General features: G+C 49.8%; 1 non-coding gene across 1 annotated transcript; it reads left to right on the plus strand.

Moving 5' to 3' along the window:
• Window positions 1–9,759: 9,759 nt before the first annotated feature.
• Window positions 9,760–9,831, plus strand: TRNAP-CGG. The gene has a single exon. It is a non-coding gene; the product is annotated as a tRNA-Pro (tRNA).
• Window positions 9,832–22,930: the final 13,099 nt, after the last annotated feature.

The following is a 22,930-nucleotide window of genomic DNA, read 5'->3' on the forward strand; positions in this document are numbered from 1 at the left end:
CAGCTTCCATGAAAGTTTTCTTTGTAATGATGGACAGGTAAAGTTAAACGGCAGGCACACATGACAGGCCAGGCTTGCTCCTGGGATGATGGAGCCCCAGCAGTGGTCAGTCTGGGTGGAACACGGCTCCCATGGGTCTAAAGCTGGCCTCAAAGTGGCAGGACTGCCCACTGGGATGGGGCAAGGTCCAGCTGCTCAGGAGTTGTGCTGATTGAGTAGCCGCCAGGCGGCATCCATTCTATCGCCATATTGCCAAGCCCAAGGATTGAAAAATGACGAGTCAGGCCTCCGAATCAGGAGATTGGCTTAAAAACCATGAGATTTTTAAAAAAAAAATAACAAATGTTGGGTTCTTTTTGTCTTCAATTTTCTGCCTTTAGGGTGAGCTTACTTCATGTTTTCAAGCTTTCCTCAGAAAGCATAAGCGCTGGAAACTTACTTTTATTTGAATGCAATCTGTTGATTTCAGCAGCTGAGGCTTTAAAAACCACCAAATACTGCAAGACTCACAATAAAATCTTAAGTTATCAATACTGCATCCACCAGCAGGGCTCTAAGAGCCCCAGCTCGGACTTCTTTAAAGCTGCCTTCGCCCAACAGAATCTCAGGCATTTGTCTTTCATCTTCTGTTCAAACCCTCACTTGGTCCACCCGTGCGCATGTGCTTATGGTCCTGGTGTCGTTATTCATATATCCATGTAATACATTATAGGTCATTGAGGCCTGGTATGAATGACGCGTACTTGACATGAGTACTTGCGTTGCAAGTTAACAACCGAAGCAAGAACTTAAGGTCAAGGACTATTAGAACTATTCATGCAAAGACAATCTTATGTTCCAAGAAAAATACAGAAAATCATCAGAAAAGGAAACAACAACAGCTGGACTGATATAAAATGGCATAAGAATTGGAGGAAATGGCACACCTATGATCATGGCAGCCCACTTAGGATTGTCTTTTTGGAATTGTATGGGTAGAAGGCCTGTAAACAAAGGCAAAGAACTGATAATGTGATGGAATGGACTATAAATGGTTGCCTATGATTTCTGCCAATGGGAGTAGTTTATTGATCCAGAGTCCCATGTGGATATAAATGTGGCTTTCGCTGGCTCCCCGCATCTTATGATCGGAAGGAATCTCGACTGGCCATTGGGACCATTCTGACCTTTGGACTCTGGTACAGTATGTTTGGGGTGTGAATGTGGAGTAAGTAAGGTTTGTTTAATAAAGAGCATTTAAAGTATTATATACCAACACTGTGTCGAGTATCTGGCTGCTCCCCCATCCTGCAGGGAGACCTCTATTGTGGGTCTAACATTGGCGTGTGCAGGTCACAAAAATCCACCCACAGTGTGACCTGCTTCAAGTCATAATTCCACATTGCTAGCAGCCTCTGGTGATTCTGTCCCCAAAGTGCTTGGAAATGTTAAAATCTATTATCCCTTTTGGGGTGGGACATAGCAGCTGTGTAACCAAATGCAGCAATACGCACACTATTTTAGGACTGGAAGTGAAGAAGAGTGTATCCAACTACGTACAAATACAGAGGGTATTTAGCTAAGCAGAATGTACTTACCCAAATGGGAAATTGGCCAGGACGTACACACTAACTTTTGTAAAAGTTCACAGGTGATCTGCAAAGAACATACAGGCTTAAGACCTCTTCTTACATCTTATCTGCAAGACCACACCTCCAATGTCCCTTAGCATCATCCTTTCACTGACTCCAGTTGACAAATTGGGAACACTGTCTTTTCAGTCACCAACACAATGATGGGCTGCTTGGATGTTTCCCCTCTGAGTACTGATCTAGCCTGACCCTAATTAATTTACGAAATCTGACAAGATCTCAGCCTTAGGTGCTATGGCTGCACACTAGCTACATTTAACTGAATGTATGACCTCCACTCTCCGTCAGATACTTGTATTTGCATAATATTTATTTAATAAATATCGAGTACTATTGCTTGGACATAGAGCACTTGTCTCGTATCTTGTGCCCTGAAATTGACAACTGTTAACATGCTGTTCTACTCTGAATAGTGAGTAAGTAAAAATTACACCTTCTTTCTCAGCAGAACTTTTTTCTAGTCAGTCACATCTACTGACTTTAGTGACCAATTCTTTTTAACTGCTTTTTGCTCCTGGTAGCCCTGCAGAACTGACACAGTTATGGGAAACGGAGTGGGCATTGTCTTCTCTTTGGATGTCATTTGCAGAACTGGTTACTGAGATGCAATCAGCTACCCCTGTGCAATCCAGTGTCATCGAGGGACCTAGTTTTAAAGTTCATGAGAGCCAGCCTTACTCTGCTCTGCTGTGAGATGTACCCACCAAGGAAAGGTCAGCCTTCATCACACATGTCGGGTTGTATGAATTTAGTGTACTCCCTTTCGGGCTGCAGAATGCACCCGCCACCTTCCAAAAACTTGTAGATGGTCTCCTAGCGGGATTGGGAGAATATGCAGTCGCCTACCTTGACGATGTGGCCATATTTTTGGGTTCCTGGGCAGAACACCTGGAACATCTACGAAAAGTCTTCGAGTGCATAAGGGAGGCAGGACTAACTGTTAAGGCTAAGAAGTGTCAAATAGGCCTAAACTGAGTGACTTACCTTGGACACCAGGTGGGTCAAGGAATTATCAACCCTGTACAGGCCAAAGTGGATGCTATCCAAAAGTGGCCTGTCCCAAAGTCAAAGAAACAAGTCCAATCCTTCTTAGGCTTGGCCGGATATTACAGGCGATTTGTACCGCAATACAGCCAAATCGCCGCCCCACTGAGGCCTGGTCTACACTACGAGTTTATGTTGGATTTAGCAGCGTTAAATCTGAATTAACCCTGCACCCGTCCACACAACGAAGCCATTTTTTCGACATAAAGGGCTCTTAAAACCTTTTTCTGTACTCCTCCCCAATGAGGGAATTAGCGCTGAAATCGACATCACCTTTTCGAATTAGGGTTAGTGTGGACACAATTCGAAGGTATGGGCCTCCAGGAGCTATCCCACAGTGCACCGTTGTGACTGTTCTGGATAGCACTCTGAACTCGGTTGCACTGGCCAGGTATACAGGAAAAGCCCCAGGAACTTTTGAATCTCATTTCCTGTTTGGCCAGGCGAGCTCATCAGCACAGGTGACCATGCAGTCCCAGAATCGACAAAGAGCTCCAGCATGGACCAAACGGGAGGTACTGGATCTGATCGCTGTATAGGGAGAGGAATCTGTGCTATCAGAACTATGTTCCAAAAGACGAAATGCCAAAACATTTCAAAAAATCTCAGAGGCCATGAGGGACAGAGGCTACATTAGGGACGCAACACAGTGCCGCGTGAAACTTAAGGAGCTCAGACAAGCGTACCAGAAAACCAAAGAATCAAACCAATGCTCCGGGACAGAGCCCCAGAGATGCTGCTTCTATGCTGAGCTGCATGCAATTCTAGGGGGGGCCGCCACCACTACCCCACCCCTGTCCATGGCCTCGGATGATGGGGTACTCTCTGCCATGCCTTAGGATTTTGCAGATGGGGAAGATGAGGAGGAGGAGGACGAGCTTGGGGAGAGCACACAGCACACCATTCTCCCAGACAGCCAGGATCTTTTTATCACCCTGACTGAAATACCCTACCAACCCAACGAAGCCGGAGAAGGGACCTCTGGTGAGTGTACCTTTTTAAATACAATACATGTTATAAAAGCAAGCGTTTTTTAATGATTAAGTAACCCTGAGGACTTGGGATGCATTCGTGGCCAGTACTGCTACTGGAAAAGTCTGTTAACACGTCTGGGGATGGAGCAGAAATCTTCCAGGGACATCTCCATGAAGCTCTCCTGGAGGTACTCTAAAAGCCTTTGCAGAAGGTTTCTGGGGAGAGCAGCCTTATTCTGTCCTCCATGGTAGGACACTTTACCACGCCATGCTAGTAGCACGTAATCTGGTATCATTGCATGACAAGCCTGGCAGCGTATGGTCCCGGTGTTTGCTCGCATTCAAGCAACATCCGTTCTTTATCTCTCTGTGTTATCCTCAGGAGAGTGATACCGTTCATGGTAACCTGGTTGAAATAGGGGAATTTAATTAAGGGGACATCCAGAGGTGGCCGTTCCTACTGGGCTGTTTACCTGTGGCTGAAAAGAAATCCTCCCCGCAGTTAGCCACACGGTGGGGTGGGGGTGGCGCATTGTTGAGCTGTTCGCATTTGGCTAAAAAGGATCTTCCCTGATACCAGCCAGGCGGTGGGGGGGAGGGGAAAAGCGATCATCCCAGAGAATTGGATGGGGGAGGGGGTTAGTTTGGTTTCTGCTCCTGCACGTTAACAGGAAAACCACAGCACTAAATGGGCAACTCAACGGGCTTTGCTTGCTATGGGAAAGGAGAGTGCTGCTGTTATGAAGGTTGCAGAAGCCGAAAGACGCTTACCATGGCTTACCATGGCTTACCATGGCCGCCTGCAAGCCGAATTCTGTTGCCGGACACTGCGTCTGTGATCTCTAACACCAAAGCCGCAGGCACTCAATATAAGATGCAAAATGCAACCTTGTACCAAAATCACATGTGCTATGTAATGTGAATAGTGTTCACCGTGAAAGAGTATAGCCATTGTTCTGTAAAATGTATCTTTTAAAATACTTCACTCCCTTTTTTTCCTCCAGCAGCTGCAAATGTTTCAAGCCTCCCTCCTCCGTCCCAAAGGCTGTCTCAGATAAGGCGGCAAAAAAATATCACGCGCGATGACATGTTCTCTGAGCTCATGCAGTCGTCCGGCACTGACAGAGCTTTGTGGAGGGACACAATAGCAGAGTACAGGACAATGGGCAATGAACGTGAGGAGAGGTGGCGGCAGGAAGATCAGAGGAGGCATGAGGCAACGCTGGGGCTACTGCGGGATCAAACGGACGTGCTCCTGCATCTGGTGGAGGTTCATGAACGGCAGCAGGATCACAGATTGCCACTGCAGCCCCTCTTTAACCGCCCTCCCTCCTCCCCAAGTTCCATAGTCTCCTCACCCAGACGCCCAAGAACGTTGGTGGGGAGGCTCCGGGCACCCAACCACTCCACCCCAGTGGACAGCCCAAGCAACAGAAGGCTGTCATTCAACAAGTTTCGAAGTGGCCTTTTCCTTCCCTCCTAGCCTCTTCCCACACACCACCCAGGCTACCTTGTGAGTTATCTCCCTATTTTTATGATCAATTAATAAAGAATACATGTTTTTAAATGATAGTGACTTTATTTCCTTTGCAAGAAAGCTATGATCAAAGGCGGGAGGGCGGGTGTCTTACAGGGAATTTAGAGGCAACCAAGGGGGTGGGTTTTCATCAAGGAGAAACAAACAGAAGTGTCACACCGTACCCTGGCCAGTCATGAAACTGGTTTTCAAAGCTTCTCTGATGCGCAGCACTTCCTGCTGTGCTCTTCTAACCGCCCTGGTGTCTGGCTGCGCGTACTCAGCGGCCAGGCGATTTGCATCAACCTCCCACCCCGCCGTAAACATCTCCCCCTTCCTCTCACAGAGATTGTGGAGCACACAGCAAGCAGCAATAACAATGGGAATATTGCTTTCGCTGAGGTCTGAGCGAGTCAGTGAACTGCGCCAGCGACCCTTTAAACGTCCAAATGCATGCTCTACCACCATTCTGCACTTGCTCAGCCTATAGTTGAACAGCTGCTGACTACTGTCCAGGGTGCCTGTGTAGGGCTTCATGAGCCGTGGCATTAAGGGGTAGGCTGGGTTCCCAAGGATAATTATATATAGGCATTTCAACAACCCCAACAGTTATTTTCTAGTCTGGGAAGTAAATCCCTTCTTGCTGCTGTTTAAACAGACCAGAGTCCCTGAAGACACGAGTGTCATGAATCTTTCCTGGCCATCCCACGTTGATGTTGGTGAAACGTCCCTTGTGATCCACCACTGCTTGCAGCACCATTGAAAAGTACCCCTTGCGATTTATGTACTGGCTGCCCTGGTGGTCTGGTCCCAAGATAGGGATATGCGTTCCGTCTATCGCCACACCACAGTTAGGGAATCCCATTGCAGCAAAGCCATCCACTATGACCTGCACATTTCCCAGAGTCACTACCTTTGATAGAAGCAGCTCAATGATTGCGTTGGCTACTTGCATCACAGCAACCCCCACAGTAGATTTGCCCACTCCAAATTGATTACCGTCTGACCGGTAGCTGTCTGGCGTTGCAAGCTTCCACAGGGCTATTGCCACTCGCTTGTGAACTGTGAGGTATTCCTGTGCTTCAGGGCAGGGGAAAGCAAGTCATGGTTTTAGAGAAAAGCAGGGGAACATGGTTTTAGAGAAAAGTGTGTTCATGTCCTCATCACAGCGCTTCCGTTGCCTCCTCGCCTCGTTTCTCAGGTGCTGGTTCTGCATAAACTGCATGACAATGTGCAAGGTGTTTACAATGGTCATAACTGCTGTGGTGAGCTGAACGGGCTCCATGCTTGCTGTGCTATGGTGTCTGCTCCTGCTCAGGCAATTCAGGGAAAAGAGCGCAAAACGATTGCCATTGCTCTGACAGAGGGAGGGGCGACCGACAACACGGCTTACAGGGTTGGCCTACAGGGAATTAAAATCAACAAAGGGGGTGGCTTTGCGAGAAACAGAATGGCCCCCTCAAGAATAGAACTCAAAACCTCAAGGATAGAACTCAAAACTGGGTTTAGCAGGCCGTTGATTTCAGGGAGGAAGGGAGGAGAAAATGAATACAAAACAAATCTGGTCTATTTCTTGTTTTGATCCACTTCATCTATCTTTATACGTCTTGCTGGCAGCAGAGTGTGCAGTACGACTGCTGGCCAACGTCATCTCCTGGGTGCTCGGCAGAAGACGGTGCAGTATGACTGCTGGCCATCGTCATCTCCTGGCTGCTCATTAAAAGACGGTGCAGTAGGACTGCTGGTAGGACTGAATCACCATGAGACAAAATTTAAAAGGGTAATGACCTGGCTGAGTCACTCCCATGTTTGCCCAGGTGCCCCGACCTCATCGAGGTCGGTTAAAAGAGCACCCTGGAATATGTTGACGATGGCTACCAGTCATACTGCACTGTCTGCTGCCAAAAGGCTGCCGCTGTGTAGCAATGCAGTTCCATGTCTGCAAGCACCCAGGAGACATGTGGTGATGGTTAGCTGAGCAGGCTCCATGCTTGCCATGGTATGGCGTCTGCATGGATAACCCAAGAAAAAAGGCGCGAAATGATTGTCTGCCATTGCTTTCATGGAGGGAGGGAGGGAGGGAAGGGGGGCCTGACGATATGTACCCAGAACCACCCGCGACAATGTTTTAGCCCCATTGGGCACTGGGATTTCTACCCAGAATTCAAATGGGCAGTGGAGACTGCGGGAACTGTGGGATAGCCACCCACAGTGCCACGCTCCGGAAGTCGACGGTTGCCTCTGTACTGTGGACGCACTCAGCTGACTACATGCACTTAGAGCATTTGTGTGGGGGGACACACAATCGACTGTGTAAAAACGCTTTCTACAAAACCGACTTCTATAAATTCAACCTAATTTCGTAGTGTAGACAAGGCCTGACAGACCTAACCAAAAAGAAACAGCCAAATGCAGTTCAGTGGACTGAAGAGTGTCAGAAGGCCTTTAACCAGCTTAAAGCGACACTCATGTCTGACCCTGTGCTAAGGGCCCCAGACTTTGACAAACCGTTCCTAGTAACCACAGATGCATCTGAGCGTGGTGTGGGAGCAGTCTTAATGCAGGAAGGACCAAATCAAGAGTTCCATCCTGTCGTGTTTCTCAGCAAGAAGCTGTCTGAGAGGGAAAGCCACTGGTCAATCAGTGAAAAGGAATGTTACGCCATTGTCTACGCTCTGGAAAAGCTACGCCCATATGTCTGGGGACAGCGTTTCCACCTGCAAACCGACCATGCTGCGCTACAGTGGCTTCATACCGCCACGGGAAATAATAAAAAACTTCTTCGGTGGAGTTTAGTGCTCCAAGATTTTGATTTCGACATATAACACACCTCAGGAGCTTCTAACAAAGTGCCTGATGCACTCTCCCGTGAAAGTTTCCCAGAATCAACTGGTTAAAATTGTCTTTGAGATGTGGAAAATATTGTTAGTCTTTATACAGTTAGTAGTATATTTAGAGGTGCATGTGTCTTATTAACTCTGTTTTCTCCTAGAGCTCCAGGAAGAAATCACAGCCAGTGTTTCACCTTATGTGTGATTTGGGGGGGGTGTCATAAATATAAAGGGAGGTATACAGTGCTATAAAATCCCTTCTGGCCAGAGGCAAAATCCTTTCACCTGTAAAGGGTTAAGAAGCTAAGGTAACCTCGCTGGCACTGACCCAAAATGACCAATGAGTGGACAAGATACCTTCAAATCTGGAGGTGGGGGGAAAAGCTTTTGTCTGTCTGTGTGATACCTTTTCCGGGAACAGATCAAGGATGCAAGCCCTCCAACTCCTGTAAAGTTAGTAAATAATCTAGCTAGAAAATGCATTAGATTTTCTTTGTTTTGGCTTGTAAATTCGCTGTGCTGGAGGGAATGTGTATTCCTGTTTTTGTGTCTTTTTGTAACTTAAGGTTTTGCCTAGAGGGATTCTCTATGTTTTGAATCTGACTGCCTGTGAGATTATCTTCCATTCTAATCTTACAGAGAGTTTCTTTTATCCTTATTTTGTTCTTCGAATAAAGTTGTGGTTTTTTTAAGAATCTGATTGAATCCTTAGAAACCCAAGCTGGTCTGTGCTCAACTTGTTTATTCTCAAGCCTCCCCAGGAAAGGGGGTGTAAGGGCTTGGGGGGATATTTTGGGGAAATAGGAACTCCAAGTGGTCCTTTCCCTGATTATTTGTAAAATCACTTGATGGTGGCAGCATACTGTTCAAGAACAAGGTGAAATTTGTGCCTTGGAAAAGTTTTTAACCCAAGCTAATAAAAATAAGCTTAGGGGGTCTTTCATGCGGGTCCCAACATCTGTACCCTAGAGTTCAGAGTGGGGAAGGAACCCTGACAACATCTGTCTGGTAGGAAATGTAGCAACAGACCACCAAATATGTAACACGTAGGTCATTCAAAAGGCATCAGATGGTAACTAATTTCATACTCCTTGCCTAGGCTGAAAAACGTGTACTACTTACATTTACAGTTTGGTTTCAAGATCATTATGACCCCTGGGAGTGGCCATAGGAGCTGGATTAAGATGATGATATGTGAGTTCTTCAGATGTGTTTGTCTAGCACTTAGCATATCTTGGGTGCTACTGCCATCAAATAATAACTCTGTCATTTGTATAATTACTCAACTAGGGAAGCCGAGAAGAATAATTCCCCCCGTTGCAGGTTCCCTCCTCTGGCCTGTGTTCTGATTAGATCACTTGCCTGTTCTGGCCTACTAAGCCATCTCCAGACTGCAGCACTGGGGCATTTTTTCAACTCTCTAAAGATTGTTTTAGCTTTTTTTTTTTCACTAAAACATCATTTCAGGGCTGTGATGTCATAGCCGGAAATCCACACTTATGATTATACCACAGCTTTGAAATAAACCTTTCTTCATCAGCTCACAATGGGATTTTTGCTATTCCTATTAGCATACATATAGAAATAGGTAATATTACAGTGGGACTGGAGGGCTCAGGAATTTGGCTTAATGCAATCCAGGACTTTCACCTCTGGTTCTGCAGTTCAGATCTAGCTCACTCATATTGCTCATTGATTGGGAACATCTGGGGACTATTGGGTGCTTCTCTAGCATACAGCTGATCTCTCTTACCGGAAAGGATGGCTCGTTGGTCTAGGGGTATGATTCTCGCTTCGGGTGCGAGAGGTCCCGGGTTCAAATCCCGGATGAGCCCTGTTTTGGAGGGAGGGATAGCTCAGTGGTTTGAGCATTGGCCTGCTAAACCCAGGGTCGTGAGTTCAATCCTTGAGTGGGCCATTTAGGGATCTGGGGCAAAAATTGGGGATTGGTCCTGCTTCAAGCAGGGGGTTGGAGTAGATGACCTCCTGAGGACCCTTCCAACCCTGAGATTCTATGATTCTATGAAGACAGGCTTAGGAGTGGATTGGTGAACTACTGATTCATAACAAAAAACGGCCTCTCTTAGACCCCACTTCAACAAGGTACTTAAGCACACTACTAACTTTAAACGTGTGAGTAGTTCCAGTGACTTCAGCTGGGCTATTCACATACTTAAATACCTTGCTAGTTCTAACCGGAGATGAGGCACAGTGGCAGGGAACCACATGAGCGAAGCTTGTTCTGCTGCTGCCCGTGTTGTATCTGTCTTGTGGAGAGAGTCCATCAGTGTCCACAGCTGTCAGGTCAGTTGTTTGAAAGTATCATCATGCTTTCAATTAGCAAAATTAAGAGATTTCTGGAAGTCAGTGTTGCAGTTGATCAGAGAGTCTTCAAAAATAGGAGATGGCACTGTTAATATTCCTTAATGACTATTCCTATTGTTCCAAATGGCTGAAATACATTTAATAGCTATCGGCTGGGTGGCTGTGCGTAGAGTGTGTGGCTAATGTAGGCTGAAATTCATTCCTATGCAGAGGGCCAGAACAAGGCACACCAGTCGGATGGATACAATACTAACCTGTACTGCTGTGTCTCTTAGCGAGATTTTTTTTTAAAACATATCCGTGTAGGGAACAAACTTCATTCAGATTTGGATTCTGCTTTTTGCAGCTTTAAAGGACAACACGAGGAGGCTCCCATAAAGAGCTGCTCCACACTCCAGCAAATTCTAAACCATTGGCAAACAGGGTTTTGAATGCTGATGTATCATGGCATATCCTGTGGTAGGATGTTAACTTAATCACTACATTGTTTGGGTTTTTCCCTCTCCTATTGACAAGCAGTATTTGTCTATACAATAGATGCTTTTTCCTATGTAATTGCTCAATTCCTGTTGCTTGATTCACACACTGATGGCCCAGTCCATCACAGCTATGTCCATGGTAGTGAATTGTGATGTCACAAATACTGGATTATTACACCAGCATATGATCTGAGCAAAAGTTTAAGGCATTTACAACAGGAAATTCATATTTATCTAGAAATACTTTGCCAAGGAACAATAATGAAATGAAAAAGAGAGTACATATCCAGTAAGATAGATGGAGTTTTGATAATCCCATCTTGGAATTTTCCTAGGTATGCCATGGACACTTTAAACAGGCAAAAGTGACATCAGAGCTCCCAGCCAAAAACCTCAAATAGTTTTCCATATGTTAATGAATGAATCCTCACAATTCCTCTGCTAGTTAAGCATATTCCATATTTTACCTGTGAGTAGGGAAACTGAGGCATATAGATTCATAGATATTAAGGTCAGAAGGGACCATCATCTAGTCTGACCTCCTGCACAATGCAGGCCAGAGAATCTCACCCACCCACTCCTGCGATAAACCTCTCACCTATGTCTGAGTTATTGAAGTCCTCAAATCATGGTTTAAAGACTTCAAGGTGCAGAGAATCCTCCAGCAAGTGACCCATGCCCTATGCTACAGAGGAAGGCAAAAACCCCCCAGGGCTTCTTCCAATCTGCCCTGGAGGAAAATTCCTTCCCGACTTCAAATATGGTGATCAGCTGAACCCTGAGCATATGGGCAAGATTCACCAGCCAGATACCCAGGAAAGAATTCTCTGTAGTAACTCAGATCCCACCTCATCTAACATCCCATCTCAGGCCATTGGGCCTATTTACCATGAATAGTTAAAGATCAATTAATTGCCAAAATCATGTTATCCCATAATGCCATCTGCTCCATAAACTTATCAAGTTTAATCTTGCAGCCAGATAGGTCTTTTGCCCCCACTGCTTCCCTTGGAAGGCTGTTCCAGAACTTCACTCCTCTGATGGTTAGAAACCTTCGTCTAATTTCAAGTCTAAACTTCCCGATGGCCAGTTTATATCCATTTGTTCTTGTGTCCACATTGGTACTGAGCTTAAATAATTCCTCTCCCTCTCCAGTATTTATCCCTCTCATATATTTACAGAGAGCAATCATATCTCCCCTCAACCTTCTTTTGGTTAGGCTAAACAAGCCAAACTCCTTGAGACTCATAGAATCATAGAATAACAGAGAGGACCTCTGGAGGCCATCTAGTCCAACCCCCTGCCCAGAGCAGGACCAATCCCAACTAAATCATCCCAGCCAGGGCTTTGTCAAGCCTGACCTTAAAAACTTCTAAGAAAGGGGCTTCCACCACCTCCCTAGGTAACGCATTCCAGTGTTTCACCACCCTCCTAGTGAAAAAGGTTTTCCTAATATCCAACCTAAACCTCCCCCACTGCAACTTGAGACCATTACTCCTTGTCCTGTCATCTGCGATCACTGAGAATAGTCTAGATCCATCCTCTTTGGATCCACCTTTCAGGTAGTTAAAAGCAGCTATCAAATCCCCCCTCATTCTTCTCTTCCGTAGACTAAACAATCCCAGTTCCCTCAGCCTCTCCTCATAAGTCATGTGTTCCAGTCCCCTAATCATTTTTGTTGCCCTTCGCTGGACTCTTTCCAATTTCTCCACATCCTTCTTGTAGTATGGGGCCCAAAACTGGACACAGTACTCTGGATGAGGCCTCACCAGTGTCGAATAGAGGGGAACGATCGCGTCCCTCCATCTGCTGGCAATGCCCCTTCTTATACACCCCAAAATGCCATTGGCCTTCTTGGCAACAAGGGCACACTGTTGGCTCATATCCAGCTTCTCATGCACCTTCACCCCTAGGTCCTTCTCTGCAGAACTGCTGCCTAGCCATTTGGTCCCTAGTCTGTAGCGGTGCATGGGATTCTTCCGTCCTAAGTGCAAGACCCTGCACTTATCCTTGTTGAACCTCATCAGATTTCTTTTGGCCCAATCCTCCAATTTGTCTAGGTCCCTCTGTATCCTATCCCTACCCTCCAGCATATCTACCACTCCTCCCAGTTTAGTGTCATCCGCAAACTTGCTGAGGGTGCAATCCACACCATCCTCCAGATCATTAATGAAGATATTGAACAAAACCGGCCCCAGGACCGACCCGTGGGGCACTCCACTTGATACCGGCTGCCATCTAGACATGGAGCCATTGATCACTACCCGTTGAGCCCGACAATCTAGCCAACTTTCTACCCACCTTATAGTGCATTCATCCAGCCCATACTTCTTTAACTTGCTGACAAGAATACTGTGGGAGACCCGTGTCAAAAGCTTTGCTAAAGTCAAGAAACAATACATCCACTGCTTTCCCTTCATCCACAGAACCAGTTATCTCGTCATAGAAGGCAATTAGATTAGTCAGGCATGACTTGCCCTTGGTGAATCTATGCTGACTGTTCCTGATCACTTTCCTCTCGTCTAAGTCCTCTCGACTCCTTTCATAAGACTGGTTTTCCATTCCTCGGATCATCCTAGTAGCCCTTCTCTGTACCTGTTCCAGTTTGAATTCATCCTTCTTAAACATGGGAGACCAGAACTGCACACAGTATTCCAGGTGAGGTCTCATCAGTGCCTTGAATAACGGTACTAACACCTCCTTATCTTTACTGGAAATACCTTGCCTGATGCATCCCAAGACCGCATTAGCTTTAACATATGCACCCTGCAAAAGGGTACACAAAACAAACCTGAGAACAGAATCTATATTGCCAAATTCCCTGTCCTGTGCCCTAGTCACTAGACTTTGCACTTTATCCTAGCCAGATTTTTGTGTATATATATTGTGACAGGGTCAGGCCAGATGGCTACAGGAGAGTAATCCTATTTGGATCCGGGAAGTGAGTGGACGAAGCCCGCCCACTGCTAAAGGATCCCCCCCAGCGTAAGAGGACACCAAATAAATCCCAGGGACAACTAATGAAATAACAGGGACAGGAGTGTGATCAAAGGGTCAAATGAAGGGAACTGGACGGGGACACCGAGTAGAGAACCCTGGACAGCGCCCACTGCTCCTCAAAGGCGTCAAGGGAGTCAGTGGACGCTGCCCAGAGGAACTCTGCCCGGATACGTGAACGGACGGAGGATCGGAAATAGGCTTCAGAGTCACAGGAGACTCCATCGGCCAACCTCCTCACTCTGGTTTTATAGATGGCCATTTTAGCTAGGGCCAGGAGGAGGTTGACCAGGAGATCCCGTGATTTTGTGGGGCCGCAGATAGGGAGTTTATAAATAAGAAGGTGAGGGGAAAAGTGCAACCAAAAGCGTAATAAAATATTGGTGAGGAGCCGGAATAGGGGCTGCAGCCTGGCACTCCAAATATATGTGTGCCAGGGTTTCCCTCACGCTGCAAAAGGGGCAGGTGTCTGGGACAGGGGTGAACCGCGCCAAGTACGTGCTCACGGCTCCATGAAGGAGCCGCCAACTGATATCCCCAGCAGGCCTCGGGACCAAGGTGGAATATAGGCTGGCCCACCGGGGCTCCTCACCCTCCAAAGGTGGCAGGAGGTCCCACCATTTTGTATCGGGGCGTCGACACGAGGGTGAGGGCATGAAGGGCGTGGAGCACGAGTGTTTAAAGATGTTTCCTTGGTGCAGTCTGTAAGCAGACGGGCTGCAGCTCGTGCAGCTGGCTCACGGTGAAGGGGCGGGGGGGTTGGTTGGGTCCATGGGGCAGGGGCCCAATGAAAAGGTCCGGCGGGCCTGGGGTGTAGGGTGAGTGGGGTATGCCCTCGTGCAGGACCCGGTCGAGGTAAACCCAAGCAGCGGGTGGCAAAGTGGCCCTCACCTCCTGAAGTACGCGCTGGGGAGTATGAGGTCTGGAGAGCCCCATACGCTGAGCGAGCGTCTGGGGATCCAGCCAGTTTCCCCGGTCATAGTCCAGGAGGTCTCCGACTCTTGTGACTTCTGCCAGGACCAACCTCTGGCGCACCGAGGGGGACTCCGCCACCTGCACGCGGAGCTGGGGGTTGTGTAGCAGGGGCTCCGCTAAGAGATTTGCCCCCTCAGTGGCCGCCACAAACAGGGTCATTGAAAGCAGTTTCCAGGTCCGGAGGAGGTCTTGGTAGAAGACCGGCAGCCCAGAGAGGTCTCACAGAAGACCTCTCGGATGGAGATAAAGGAGCTGCCGGTCGTATCGGAGCCCTCGGAAGTGGCGCAGGAAGGCGTGTGCCAGTATGCTCCACGCCGGACTACCTGCACCATAAAGGAGCCTCTGCAGGGCCTGGAGGTGGAAGACATGGACCTGAGTGTGCAGACACTTCAGGCCCTGCCCTCCCTTCTCCAGGGGTAGATGGAGAACCCCTGCAGGGACCCAGTGCAGTCCTGACCAGAAGAACTCCAGAATCAATGTCTGGAGGTTGGCCAGGAAACCCGGGGCTGGGACAAGGGTGTTGAGCTGGTACCAGAGCATGGACAGGACTAGTTGATTAACCACCAGCGCTCTCCCTCGAAGGGAGAGGCTCCGGAGTAGTCCTGTTCATTTCTGGAGCTGCTCTATCACCCTGCCCTCTAAATTGTGCCAGTTCTCCGGCGGAGAGGGATGTATGGCAGAAAGGTAAACGCCGAGATAGAGCAGCGGATCCGCGCTCCACCGGATGGCCTGAAGCGCGGGTGGGAGGGAGCTTACCTGCCAGCCGTCCCCGACCACCAGGCCAGAGCTCTTGACCCAGTTGACCCGGGCGGAGGAGGCTGCTGAATAGATGGCCTGGCAAGGCTCCACCCGCGCCAAGTCGCCGGGGTCCTGGACCACGAGGAGCACGTCATCGGCATATGCCGACAGGACCGGCCGCGGCTCTGACTCCCGCAGCACCAACCCTGTCAACCTCCTTTGGAGGAGACAGAGGAAGGGCTCGATCGCCAGAGCATACAGCTGGCCCGAGAGGGGGCACCCCTGCCATACTCCTCGCCCAAAGTTGATTGGTTCGGTCAGGGTCCAGTTGAGCCTGACCAGACACTGCGGAGGAATACAGCACCCGGAGAAGACCCACAAACTGGGGTCCGAAGCCAAACGCTCACAGAGTGCTGAGGAGATACCCATGATCCTCCCTGTCGAATGCCTTCTCCTGATCCAAGGACAGGAGGGTGAAGGACAGACCATCCCTACACCCGAGTTCCAAAAGGTCCCGGACCAGATATAGGTTGTCAAAGATGCTGCGGCCCGGGACGGCGTAGGTCTGGTCTGGGTGGACCATGTCTGCCAGCACGGACCCTAGCCGCAGCGAGATTGCTTTTGCCACGACTTTGTAGTCCATGCTGAGGAGCGAGACAGGACGCCAATTTCGTAAATCGCGGAGGTCCCCCTTCTTAGGCAATAAGGCGAGCATGGCTCGCCTGCACGAAAGAGGGAGGACCCCCCTCTGTAAAGACTCGGCCCAGATGGTGAGTAGGTCTGGGCCGAGGACGTCCCAGAACACGTGGTAGAACTCCACGGTCAGCCCGTCCATGCCTGGAGATTTATTGGTGGGCATGCGACGGAGGGCTTCCAAGAACTCGGCCAGAGAGAGAGGCAGCTCTAGCCGGTCTCGGTCGCCTGCGTTGACCATAGGGAGGTCCTCCCAGAGCACTCTGCAAGAGTTAGGATCGATCGGATCCGGGGAGAAAAGGCTTGCGTAGAAGGCTCTCGCCCTCCTGCACATCTCCATTGGATCTGTGAGGGGGGTGCCGTCTGCTGCCAGAAGGCACGTGATGTGTTTCTTGGCCCCCCCTCCTTTTCTCCAGGGCGTAGAAGAAGCAGGAGCTGCGATCCATCTCCCGAAGGAGACGGATGCGGGATCAAACAAAGGCACCCTGGGCCCGATGATCTTCAAGGGCCCGGAGCTCCTCCCGCTTCTCCCGGCATGCTCCGCAGAGGGGCGGATCCTCAGGGCTGGCAGCCAGATGCCTCTCCAGCTCTAAGACCTCCCATTCCAACTGCTCTATCGCCACATCCCTCTGTCGGCTGGCACCCCGGGTGTAGACATGGCAGAAAAAGGCTGGGCGCGCACCTTCCCCAGGTCCCAAAAAGGCACGGCCGCTGCCCTCGCCAAGCCAGCCAGAACTCCCGGAAGGATGCCACAAAGCCCACATCCTCCAACAAGCTGTTGTTGAAATGCCAATAGGCAGGCCCCGGCCTCTCCGCGCAGAGGGAGGCCGTCACGGTGGCTAAATGATGGTCAGAAAGTGGGGCCGGCCGGGTGCTGGAGAAGTGGGCTCGTGAAAGGTGGAAGCGTGATAAATAAATGCGGTCCAACTGGGAGTGGCGCAACCGATGGGCCTCCACCCGGACAAAGGTGAACATGGAAATGTCATCCGGGTGGTGGTCACACCAGAGATCTACCTGGGAGTGGTGTTCGACTATCTCCTGGAGGACGTCTGCAGTGGCTGGGCACTGCTCTGTCCCCGAGCGGTCCTGCTCCTCAAGGGTGGTGGTTAAAGTACCCACCCAGAACCAGGCACTCATGAGGATCCAAGGTGCCGAGGAAGGCAGACGCCTGCTGATAGAATTGCAGGCGCTCCGGGCCTGATGTCGGGGCATAGAGATTAATGAGGTTGACCACGAGCCCCTCCATACGGACCCTGAAGTGTAGCAGGCGGCCTGGCACAGCCTCGGCAACCCCCAGCACCTCGGGCCATAGGTTGGGGGAGAACAGGGTCGCCCTCACTCTGCAAAAGGGGCAGATGTCTGGGATGGGGTGAACCGCGCCAAGTACACGCCCGTGCTCACGGCTCCGTGAAGGAGGATGGTGTCTGGCCCAGCCAGGAGAGCAGCAGTAGCAGCAGGGAGAGCCCAGGGCCTAACAGCAGCAGTATCAGCAGCAGGAGCTGCAGCCCTCTCTCTCATTCTCCCTCCAGGCCAGATGGCTACAGGAGAGTAATAGAAGGCAGACATATTAGCCCCAGATTAAATAGGTCTCTTTTCCCTGGGTATGGTAACAGGGAAGGTTCCAGAACATTCAGGAACTTTCTGGAAACCATTAAAGCAGGCAGGCTGATTAGAATACCTGCAGCCAATCAAGAAGCTGCTAGAATCAATTAAGGCAGGCTAATCAGGGCACCTGGGTCTAAAAAGGAGCTCACTTCAGTTTGTGGTGTGTGCAAGGAGCTGGGAGCAAGAGGCACAAGAAGTTGAGAGTGAGAAGGCGTACTACTGGAAGACTGAGAAGTACAAGCATCATCAGACATCAGGAGGAAGGTCCTGTGGTGAGAATAAAGAAGGTGTTGGGAGGAGGCCATGGGGAAGTAGCCCAGGGAGTTGTAGCTGTCAGGCAACTGTTACAGGAGCCACTGTAGACAGCTGCAATCCACAGGGCCTGGGCTGGAACCTGGAGTAGAGGGCAAGCCCGAGTTCCCCCTATCCCCCCAGCTCCCTACTTGATACCGGAAGAGTTGAACTGAACTGTGGGTTCTTCTTCCTTTTCCCCATGCTGGCCAGTGATGAGGCTAACTGAGTGAACGGCAGATTTGAGCCACAAAAGTGGCCAAACTGAGGGCTGCAGTGAATCTCTGAAGCGAGAAAATCCGCCAATAAGCACAGGACCCACCAAGGCAGAGGAGGAACTTTGTCACAATGGCAGCAGACAGCTATGGATATTACTTCCCCATCCCCAGTATTTGCAGGAGCCTGGGCTAGGTCTGAGATAATCAGAAGTGAAGACCGTGTGGTCAACTAAGGAGAATAGTGTGTAGTTTCAGGGGGAAAGGCTTTCCTTATAAGCAGGAGCAGGAGCTTTTATTCAGTGTGTAATATCTGGGAGTCAAACTCCTCTGTGACTTCAAGGGAGTCACAGCAAGTTTGAATGTTGCCCCCTTCATCTTTCACCCTCTCTCACTTTGTTGGAACTGTCCTTGGTGCTGACTGGACTAAGGCCCACGAACCAGTGAGAACTTATTATTGGGGGTACCCAGCTTGTGACACTTTGTGCCTGGCTCTCAGAAGGCCGGAGAATTCACAGCTTTGTGAGGGGACTGCAGTTGCTGAGCACTTTGAAAGTCAGGAAGTGTCAAGCAGCACCTTGAAAATTAGTGACCAATCCTGAAAACTTTGGCCGAAGGGTCACTGAATTCCACACTTTGTTTGGAACTGGGGGACTCAGCGGTCTGTGCAAGTGTTGTGACAGCATGAATTAACACAAGCAACACAGTGCGCTATACCTGCTGATCCCCAACAGTGCCCACCTAATAATAGCAACGCTTTAGTTTAAACCATGGAATCATTTGAAAACGCAATCCCCTTTATTTTGGTCACTGTCACCAACTGGAGAAACACATCTGATGCAAAACACAGGCTTGTCGACGATGACAGCTCTTTTGTAGTTTGAAAACACCCATGCTTCTAGCCCAGCTGAAAGCAAGCTGTCTAAAATGCAATCCAATCCAGATAAACTGTTTGATTTCAGAAAGGATTGTACCAGCAAATGTCTTTTTTGCTTTTGCAGCGTATCTCTCATTCTCTATAGAATAATGCAAGGATTTTTGACTTTCCAAGATCCCATATCTTCTGGCCCAAACTGGGTGTGTATGACCTTTCCCAAGGTCATTTGCACGTTGCCATATTTCACAATCCAGGCATCAGACACAAGACAGATGGCCAGATCCCTCTTTAATAATAAGGTGTTTACTTCTATGGAACCTGTGCCAGACATTTATTGAGTCCCTGGTGGGAAGAAAAAGAGAAAAATAAGGGTTGTCTGTTACTGGAAACTGATGCAATCTTCCTAGGGTTGCCAACTTTCTACTAGCATAAAACTGAACACCCTTGCTCCGCCCCACCCCTGCCCCATCTCTCCTCTGAGGCCCCGCCACTGTCCTACCCCTTCTTTGAGGCCCCACCCCATTCACTCCATTCCCCCCTCCCTCTGTTGCTCGCTCTCCTCAACCTCACTCACTCTTATTTTCAATGGGCTGGCTCCAGTGATTGGGGTGCGGGAGGGGGTGAGGGCTCCGGCTGGGAGGGCGAGCTCTGGGGTGGGGCCAGGGATGAGGGGGTTTGGGGTGCAGGAGCGGGCTCTGGGCTGGGGGGTGGAGCTGAGGTGTTCAGAGTATGGGGTAGGGCCAGAAATTAGGGGTTCAGGGTGCAAGAGAGGGCTCTGGGCTAGGACTGAGGGGTTCGGAGGTGCAGAGGAGGTGTGGGGACTCTGGCTGGGGGGTACAGACACTGGGGTGGGGTTTGGGATGAGGGGTTTGGGGCATAGGAGGGAGCTCTGGGCTGGGACTGAGGAGTTTGGAGGGCAGGAGGGGGATCAGGGCGGAGGTAGGTTGGGTCATGGGAGGTGGGGTGAGGGCTCCAGCTGCGGTCTCTGGGATGGGGCTGGGGATGAAGGGTTTGGGGTTCAGGAGGGTGCTCCAGGTTGGGGCTGAGGGGTTCGGAGTGTTGGTGGGGGCTCTGGGCTGAATCTGGGGGGCTGTCGTGCAGGAGGGGGTGTGGTGAGGGGTGTAAGCTTTGGGAGGGAGTTTGGGTGCAGGAGGGGGCTCTGGGATGGGGCAAGGGATTGGGGTGCAGGAGGGGATTTGGGGTGCAGGCTCCAGGAGGGGACTCAGTGCTGGGGCATGGGTTCAGGGTGCAGGAGGGGGTTCAGGGTGCAGGAGGGGGTGCTGGCTACAGGAGGGGGCTCAGGGCTGGGGCAAGGGGTTAGGGTGTGGGAATCATAGAATCATAAATATCAGGGTTGGAAGGGACCTCAGGAGGTCATCTAGTCCAACCCTCTGCTCAAAGCAGGACCAATCCCCAATCAAATCATCCCAGCCAGGGCTTTGGGAGGGGCGTGGGCTCCTGCTGGGCGGTGCTTACCTCGGGCGGCGGTGCAGTGGGGCTAAGGCAGGCTCATACACACACAAACGTAGGCCTGCCTGCCTGACAAAATAATAACAGCCTGCAAATTTGCGTTGATTTTCACATATTTACATAAACTCAGGCACCAACCATCAGAAGCTTTTGTCTTCCTGTTTAAAATGCTCTGTGACAAAGCCCAAAGTAAGTGTGGCATGTGTTTACTGGGAGGCTGCAGAGTTTGGGAGGTGCCGCGTGTCCTGGATCCACGGGTCCGGTGCTGTTGAGCAGCTCTGGAACAGTCCCTGGGAAGACCCCTTTAGTGTGTCAGCCCCTTCAGGTCACACTCTCTCCCGGGGCTGAGCCCCTTGGCTTCTCCGCCTTCTGGGACTGAACTTCGGAGCCTTCAGCACCCCTGCTTCACTCTGTGAGCTTGACCTGAACTGGACACCTGGGGAAGACTTGCAAGCCCAAAGGGAGCAATGTACCCCCAACTTCCTGACTCAGAAGTGACTCTCAGCCAGCAGAAGGGTCTATTAGATGTCTGGAACACAGCATAGAAAGTTCTTGATTATCACAGAGAACAGAAAGTTACAGCCTGGTCCATCTGGGTCAGTTCAGAGCTCAGAGATCTCTTTGACCCACCTTGAGTCCCAGTCCCGAAGAGTGTGTCATGCTTCCAGCAGCTCACATGAAACTACCCCCCACCCCCACCCCCAGACTCCTCCTCAGTCCTTTGCGTTGTCAGTTGTTGGCTGCATGTGTGTTCTCTTGGCATGCTGCGCTGGCTGTAGCCAGATAGCCTGTACAGCAGACTTTGATTGTAGTGCCCAAGAAGACACAGACTCTGTTCAGTGGCAAAGGCTCTCAACCAGGCTTACTGCCGACAAGGCATGGTCCTAGTGCCCTATGCATGCTACAGGTGCACTGATACATGTATACTCATGACAATGGACTAGCTCGGTGAGTGGCAGGACTTTCTGCTCTCCCCTTGGCCAGACAAAGACACTCCTCCTGAGACCCTTCTTTTATACAAGCAAATTACTTGGTACCCTTCTGACATGGTTTGTGACCGTCTTATACCCTGTATCTGTTGGTTGGATCAAAACATCTCCATCCGTCTCTCTGTCCTCCTGACCTTATGTCGAGGAGGGGTCAGTGTGTCCCTATATCATCTTCGGGGAGTGTGTATACACCATACATTCGTATCGGGGTGTCCTGGCACCAGCCTTCTGGAATGTGTTTCCATGAATACTTAGTACCTAGGAGTGCTTGTGTTTTCGCAACGCCAGCCCTGGCCCCGCCAAGTCCATGTACCGGAGAGTGAACCTGTGAGCAGGCCTCTGCTTTGGAATGGGCCCTGGCTTTTGTTCATAGCCTGACTCTTGCTAACTTTGCTATATCTCAGCAGGCCCTGGCTTTTGCTCACTTTAGTTCATGCCTTAGGCCTCGTACCAGATCCCATGCTTTAGACTCTCTCTTTCTACTAAACTTTGTTCTTGCTTCCAGGCAAAGATGGTCACCTGGCCATCTTCCTTAGTGCTTTGTTCTCCAGCTGGTCATAACTGGCTGGCTTCCTGCAGAGAGGGTGGGCTCCCCTGGTCGTTAGTTGATAGGTACCAGATGTCTGGGCAATTGTCTGGGATCAGGCCCCAGAAAGCTGGGCATCAGCCACACCTGGATCTCTGGGTCTCTGCAAAGAATAAACAACCTTCTCCCCTGACCTAGTTAACCATGCAGCTCATAGGGGAAACTGAGGCACACACAATAGTCATCCAAAATATTATGAAAAACTCTCATACCATGTAAATACAAAGAGTAATCAAACACATCCCTGCCACACTTCAGTATTCTTTCCCACTCAAGTGGTGACAAGGGGGAGATGAGGTGTGCCTTGTAATACTCCATCGAGCTTAACTAACTTACTGAACTCCAGCCATGCCCAAAGGAAGTGCGAAAGGAGGTCTTTCAAACCAGTTCTGCTCAGCAGACTATAATGTCTTAAAGGGCACACACTGGAAAGTTGGGGACCTCAGAAATTGCATGCCCATTTTTTATTTCTGAATGTGTTTGCTCTCCGACCTGAGAGAACACCCTGAACACTTTCTGGGTTGCCCCAAGAAGTTCTCATAGTAAATTTCAAACTCAAATAGATAAAATGTGAATGGTGAAGAGCATGCAAAACAGAGCTCAAAATACTCCACAGTCATCCCCACCTTGATTTCATGCAGGTCCATCTGCACAAAACAGCTTGCAGGATCTTGGCCTTCAGGAGCCAATGGGG

The sequence above is a fragment of the Chelonia mydas genome, chromosome 12, assembly GCF_015237465.2.
Source record: "Chelonia mydas isolate rCheMyd1 chromosome 12, rCheMyd1.pri.v2, whole genome shotgun sequence".
Taxonomy (NCBI): Eukaryota; Metazoa; Chordata; order Testudines; family Cheloniidae; genus Chelonia; species Chelonia mydas.